This window comes from Micromesistius poutassou (genome assembly GCF_964030765.1).
Source record: "Micromesistius poutassou genome assembly, chromosome: 14".
NCBI classification, from domain to species: Eukaryota; Metazoa; Chordata; class Actinopteri; order Gadiformes; family Gadidae; genus Micromesistius; species Micromesistius poutassou.
The window spans coordinates 237,190-245,072 of NC_140284.1; the positions used below are offsets into that span (position 1 = coordinate 237,190).

General features: G+C 45.0%; 1 protein-coding gene across 4 annotated transcripts in view; it reads left to right on the forward strand.

The window, feature by feature from the left end:
* The window catches only part of tns1b (tensin 1b), a 181,868-nt gene that overhangs the window by 141,062 nt on the left and 32,923 nt on the right, over positions 1-7,883 (forward strand). The gene's annotated exons all lie outside the window — the stretch shown is intronic.

Genomic DNA, 7,883 nt, shown 5'->3' on the forward strand with positions numbered 1-7,883 from the left:
GCATGTGCACATATATAAATGGTTATTCCCATAAGTGCAATGTAAACCTTTTTGTTCTTGGAGCAAAAGCCCACATTTTCCCTTGATAGCTTACCATCCAAGCTAGCCGTCCACATGCCTTGTGGTCCCACAGATCCACAATGTCCCTGCAAAACCACGTAGAGCGCGGCCGGTCCGCGTCCCTCTGTGGTGACCCAGAGGAATGCACCGAGCCCCTAGGACCGCTAGTGGCCCCTGTGTCTGGGTGTCCAAGGGAAGGGAGACGTCTGGATTCAGTCGTAGTGCTGGACACACACAAGCCCATCATTCCTGTGGTGTACGTCGGTCACTCTGGTCAGATAGTGTTTCACCAGAATATGGAAGGTTTGCTCTATTTCCTGTAGTGGATAGAGCTTTGTGTTGTGTAACTTGCAAACGGTCCTCCAGTGTTTCTATTATTATACTTTTGAGGCAGATGTTGCTGGAAAACGTTCATAGAGGAGCAGGATAGTGAACTAGGATATTTGATCCCCAACAGTTCTGGCTGAAAATAAATGTCCTCAGTCTACATGTATCCTTCATTGAGCAAGATGCCTAACCCCTTAGTATGTGAAAAATTATAATAATATTAACAGTCATTTAATCACTATATTGCTTTGGATTAAAGCATCTGCTTAATGACTCAAACGTCAATAGTTAACATTCAAAACACAAAGGCATTTTTGTCACTGGTTGACGGTTAATTCTGTCGGAGTTCCTGAACGACTGAAATGTCAAAGGTCACTGGACTGTCTTTATCACTGCTCATAAAGTGAGCCTTCACACTAGCTGAGCTTGAAATAGGCGCCACAGAAATAGAATAGGTTGAGCTCTCATCCTTATTTTGATTCAGTGGAGATGAGATTGTGTGAGTGTGTGTGTGTGTGTGTTTGTGTGTGACTGTGTGTTTGGGTGTGATTGTTTATGAGTGTGGTTTTACTATGTGGTAATTTGTTGCATATTTATGTGAGTTGTGTAATTGTATTTCAGAGTAAGTTGTGAGATGTTGGGATGGAATGGGACCCGGGAGAGAGAAAAAGAGAGAATGTGTTTGTGTGCCTACACATTTAAATGTGCTTGTGTGTGTGTGTGTGTGTGTGTGTGTGTGTTCAAGTATGTGTGTGCACGTGTAAATTGGGCAGGCAAAATCTGATCCAAGATGTGACACTCGCACACTCACACACAGACACACACACCACACACACACACGCACACGCACACACATACACACTCTTCATCTCCTTGAGATTTGGAATACTTGATAATACTTCAAACATTTCTCACAGTGGCCATTGTGCCAGAGTCCATGGCTTCACTCTGCCAGCCAGACAGACGGATACAGACTGCATTTCAAAGCTTGTGATTGGGACTGTGATGGCGGTCACAGGCTCTTAAAGGGACATTTGGACCGCTGCCCTGCTCACTGAGCCAGCCAGGGTTTGCAGTAATGGTGGAAAAAGGAATGGGTTTTCTCTCAGTCTCAGAGGGTGTGCAGTTCTGCTGTCATTAAATGTGCACTTCCAGAGTTCTGCACGTGTTTGTACCAACAAGGCAATTAGCTTGGATAGTGGCATAAGCCTTTTCACGGGCAGACAGGAGACTTTCAGATAGATATCTTTCCCTTTGGCAGCTGTAAACAAAAGTTTTGTTCAGTATCACCATGGTCAGTTTGTCTGCATGAGGGTTGGGTGTGTAAGGGAATAGCTTTTAGTTTGACGGGTGGATATTGCCTTGAAATGAGTTTCTAGAGTTGAAGTTAGTTTGCACTGGATTTATTGTGGATATTTAAAAACAAGACCAGAGTTACAGGCCTTTCTGTCATTGTTGTTGTTGTTGTGGTTCACCAATGACAGGCCTTTCTGTCATTGTTGTTGTTGTTGTGGTTCACCAATAAGTATCACAACTGAATTCACCAGCTCGTCAATCAGCTGTATATCTGGGATATTCTAGATACTTGTGGAGAGAAGAAAATGGTAGTAATATGAGGAACAAATATTAGAAAGGAATTCGTAGTAAGGAAGGAAGAGGCGAGAGACAGAGCTATATTCTATACTTTATTGTGTCTTATATGTATGTCTATAAGCAGGTCCCAGAACAACTCAAAATGGGGGTCCAACTGTTTTCAGTTTACAATTTGATGAAAACACAGAACTCTCAGCCAGCAAAGTTCATAGCAAGGGAGACTTAATCAGAAGTGAGAGCAAAATATCTGGTTCAGAGAAGCATTGGAGAGGTTGATTTTAACCAAGAAGGCAGTTAGAAGAATGCTAAACTAGCATTAAACTAAGCCACATCTTTTGGCTACGCTACATTTTAAGATTTAATTCAAACATATCAACAGATTGAGATGCCCTCAGAGCCATGAAGACCTCTGCTAAGTTCTCCGTTGCTCCTGTGTTCCTGTCTCCACCGCCCCTCTCTCCCCGTGATGAATGGTAGGAGTTAAAGACCTGCTCCTCCACTAGGCTGAGGAGATCTTTTATGCACGCTGTCACGGGAGGAGGAGGAGGAGGAGGAGGAGGAGGGGGGTGTGACAGAAAATGTCAGGGTGGGTTTGGAATGCGAGCTACTGCTCAGTGTGGACAGACACTTCTGGAAGAGTCTGGATGTTCAGTGTTCAGTGTTCAGTGTTCAGTGTGTGCTCAGGCTTGATCCTGACGGTTACACAGAAGGAAGAGCACAGAAACAGACAGAGAGAATACATTGTAGATGGTAGTGGCAGTTGTCCGCAAGTTTGAGTTTTTTCATGCAGTTTGGTTTGCATCAGTTTTTTCTCCATCGTTTCGGGCATTGAAGCGAAGAGGACAGGAAGCTTTCCCGAATGAATCTGCTGACCTTATTCCAGCGCACAACATGTGAGTAGTTATGGAGGGTTGAGGTTCACAGTGAATGCAGGGACTGTACTCATCACTGCTTTCTGGCAGACTGCAGAATTAATTATTGACATCAGATGGTCCGCCATCTCACGAGCTCCTCGTGTCTTGTGCTGTGTGTTTATTTATACGTTACTGTTCATCCCCGGGCACTTGATACACTTTAATCTTGATTTTTTTTATTAACTGTCAACATGAAACGGTGTGTAACTGTGCAGACGGCTCCAGAGCGCTGGCCTGGTGGTAGATCTTCAGAGCTGGCGTACTGACAACGTAGTGACACAATACTGAACGTGAATCGACTCCAACCTGTTATCACATGACCCTCAACACGGGGGTCAATCCCAGCACAACGCAGAACAATAACAAAAAAAAAACATAATCCTTTTTCATCAAGAACTTTGAATGGTGACTCAGAGCTGTGGACGGACCCAGGGTTCAACGTCCAGGGTCACGCTGGTGTCTCCCCTGAGGTTTGGCTTTAAATGAGCGTTACCTTCTGAAGTGGGCCGTGTGTCACGGCAGGGTGTCGGTGCCGCTGTGTGTGTGTGTGTGTGTGTGTGTGTGTGTGTGTGTTGTCACGGCCCCCTCGCCCGCGGGACGCCCTTTGATCCTCCAGGAGGAAGGTGTGAGAGCTCCCGGCCGCCATGAATGAACTAATTGGCAAATGAGGAGAGCGAGAGAGAGAGAGAGACAGAGATAGAACGAGGGTGAGAGAGACAGTCGACCATGTCTGGCATGAACTATTTGTCTCCATTCACATTCTTTTGCCAGAGGGGTCCCGATGTGTGGTTCAGTGTCTGTTCAGGGACTATCCATGTTAAGAGACAGAGCTGCTGTGTATGTGTGTGTCTGTGTCTGTGTGTGTGTGTGTGTGTGTGTGTGTGTGTGTGTGTGTGTGTGTGTGTGTGTGTGTGTGTGTGTGTGTGTGTGTGTGCACGTGTATATCAAAGCAAGGGAGAAGGGGTTGTGGTGCTTGTGTTATCTTGGTAGATAGGTGAAGCTGCTGCAGGCCTGAAGACATTCTCATCTCTCATTGGTCGGTTGGCAGTGACAACCGTGCCATTTTCTCAGGCGTTCAGTTAAGTGTATGAGCACACAGTGTCTGTCTGGTCAGACGTCTGGGGGGTGATGGCAACAACACCTCCCCATGTGTGCTCCACCACTTTGGGGGAAAGGATACGGCCGCTTTGCCTCCAGACTTTGACATGGTCCTAAGCGTTGCACAACAACCCGAGACAGAGAGACATAATGGGAGAGAGAGAGAGAGAGAGAGAGAGAGAGAGAGAGAGAGAGAGGTAGAAGAGAGAGAGAGGGGGAGAGAGAGAGAGAGAGGGGAGAGAGAGAGGGGGGGGAGAGAGTGAGAGAGAGAGTGAGAGAGAGAGAGAGAGAGAGAGAGAGAGGTAGAAGAGAGAGAGAGGGGGGGAGAGAGAGAGGAGAGAGAGAGAGAGGTAGAGAGAGAGGGGGAGAGAGGGAGAGAGAGAGAGGGAGAGAGAGAGAGTCGATTAGACGAAAAGCAAGAACAAGCACCCTGTGTGTTTTTCTGGAGTGTCATCGGCTGGACTCTGCCAGTGAGGCTACAGGAAGAGAGCGAAAGAGTTTGAACTAACATTCGAGAAACAAATAAAGAGCAGTTGGTAGTTCGGTAATGCTCTTGATGGGTTTGAAACTCTAAAGAGAATACAGATGGTAACGTATTGCAGAGGTATGGTTGTAGCATTAGACTAGTGGAGGGAAGATCAACAGAATACTATGGTATAATTGCAGTAACTGAGTTAAGTCAAATAGATGCTGAAGATATTAAAGATTGTGAAGCATTTTCCAGCAAGTACAGAGCTAGGACGCTTTGAATTTTTAACAACAACAACAACAACAACAACAACAACAACAACAGCAGCAACAACTGGCATCAGAAACAGGTCTGGCTATAAAAGGTAATCTTATATACAGTATTTGCTATCGCTTAAGTTGCTTAAGTCATCATTATTGCACCAGCATGCCATTTATTTAATTACATTTTATTATTTTAAGAATGACGTAATGCAACTTTGGCAAACATGTTTCCACGTGAACATATTAGCAGTTCCTAAAGTTATTTGTAATGAATGGAATCCTGAATCCTCTCTGTCCATATATTTCTCACTGTCTTACTTTGTATGGCTCTCTCTCTCTCTCTCTCTCTCTCCCTCTCTCCCTCTCTCTCTCTCTCTCTCTCTCTCTCTCTCTCCCACCCTCCCTCTCTCCCTCTCTGGTCATCAGCCTGTAGTCAGCCTGTGTGTCTTAGCTGTGGAGGCTGCTGTGAGTGAGAGGAGGAATGAGGAGGTGGTCAGGGTGTATTTATGGGGCTCCCCTGCCTTGTTGTGGGCCTTGTTATGAGTCCAGGCGGCCTGTTAGCCTGGGTCACTTAGCGTGCTGAATGGAGGCCTTCTGAGCACACAGGACGTAGGACTCCAAGAGTACATGTTTAACAAGGGCTGAGGGGCTATGTTCTGTGGGGCTGTGTGTGTGTGTTTTGCACTGTATGTGTGCACACACACACACAGCCCACACACACTCTCACACACACACACACACACACGCACACGCACACGGACACGCACCCACACACACATCCATGCAAAATTCCTCAAGTTTTTCCGGCTGAGATCACATGCTACCTTTTCTGGTTTTCATCAAATCATCAAGCCCTTATCGACTGATTTCCTTTTTTATTTCCAGAAACACTGCTTGCCGCTATATTGTCAATAACAATAAGGAGAATTTAGCCTGCGGCCATTTGCCAAAATAACAAACAAACTCAGGCTTTTGGTCCCTCGTGGTTTTCCACCAATCAATGCAGAAGAATACGATGATGTCATCAGAATGTTGTACGATCACCCCAAACAAACCTCAAAACAAACCACACACACATGGTAAACGTTAGTGGCAAACATTACCACTATTGTCTCATCAGCTCATCAACTATTGTGTCGTACCAATACAGCTGTTGTATTTTTAGGATTGTTTACAGAGTATATAATCAAAGAATATAGAATTCACATGACCAATTTGTCTACCTGTATACCTGATCTATATAGATCTCTATAGCTTTATCTACTCAGAACAAAGCCATGGTTAAACAGATAAATACCTTCATTCTCCAGGGGTGAAATAAAGCTTCATTCAAAGTAGGTCATCAGAGGCCACTGGAAAATGCTACTGCTTTTCCAAAACTCTTAAAAGGAGAACTGAGGAAGAGTATCCAGGCCAAATCTCTCCTCTCTCTGTCGCTCTAACTTACACACAAACACACCCAAATACACACACACATACACACACACACACACACACATGCAGTAGACTCTTAGACATCATGTGAAAATTTGTCTTCAATATGGATTTGATGTATTCCTCTAGTTTCGTCTTCAGGGAGTTTTAAACATCTGAAGTTAACCAAATCCGCTCTGACAGCACAACTCAGTGAGTCACGGCTAAAGCGCAGAGCGTCATCACAACCTCACTCTAGAAGCAGACTGGGGAGAGTCTCTTCAGTGTCTGCTGGGCATGGAGGAAGGGGCTCAGGGAGGAGTACAAACCATTAAGCCTGCTGGTCAGACTTCAGTGGAACAGCGTGCGGTTGCCCTCGCGCTGTGGCTCTGCATGGACACCAGAGACGAACACACACAGTCACACACTCTCAGCACCTCCACGCCTTGGAACAGCTCTGAAATGACTTTTCCTGATGTGTGTGTGTGTGTGTGTTGTGTGTGTGTGTGTACACACACACTCACACACACACTCACGCACACACTCACGCACACACACCCGTACACACATGCACACCCACGCAGGTACGCTCTGGCACACACATCATCCGAATGTGAAACGTAATACTTTTGATACTGCATACATGCTGTGAAGGCAGGCCCCGTAGATACGCTGTCATCGCTCTGATGTCATTTTCTCTAAGTTGCAGTTCATCCAATGTCTATAACTGGGTGGCAGGTCTCCTGTTATGAGTCTGTGTGTTTTGAGTTTACATGTACATGCATACTAGTCTGGGTTGGTGTCACCTATCCAAAAATATACAATGTGCAGGATCAGGGAAAAGATGATTATGTTATGCCTGATTAAATGATGCAGGAACTGTACAATTTGCTGTCAGAGTCAATCTGGCCAGTCACATGATGAGTGGTTTACATATTGGCCTTCATAGTTGATTCATAGTTCCCCAGGCTTCATGTTAACCCCAGACATTGTCCCCCCCGATCGTTGAATTAAATGATCTGTTCTTCCTCTCACCACAACTTATCTAGCTCATCTACTTTCTTTCCATGGCTGGGAAGCGATGCTCCATCCATGCTCTTTGATGCATAATGAATGACCCTGCGAGAGAGCAGTCCATTAGGGCCAGAATTAGTTCCTGAGTTTACCTTTGGCTAAGTGTTCCGGGCTATGGATTTAGTATAAGCTTTGATTAAACTTGCGGCCTCGTGATCAACAGATGGGCAGGAAATGGGTCCATGTCCCACCAAAAAGCCCTTATCGGAGGTAAATAAAGCATTTGGTGCATAAAGTGTAAGGTAAATACGAGTTCAATGAAAAATGTTCCTCCAAGATAAATGTAATACAGCCATATCTTGATAAATACCGTGTTATTTCCATGAACTTCTCCCAAGAACATTGGAAACATCACTTAAGCCTGACCACATATCTGTTATCTTGTACAAGGCTGGGGGCCAGATCCACCGGCAACAATCCACATTTAGCCACTGCCCTTGAGCTATTCAATAACAACATGCTATGTTACCAAATCAATCATTTAATAGCCACTGATGTGCACCCGATTGGATAGGACACAGCTAACAATAGACTGTACTATCAAGCAAACAGTTCCAACTGATAGGACAAAAAATACTCAAGACACTTTTGGTTGTACTGCAATTAATTATTATCACTATTTGCACTCTGCAATTTGCTCACCTTTTGACCTCACATGATATTGCATTGTAA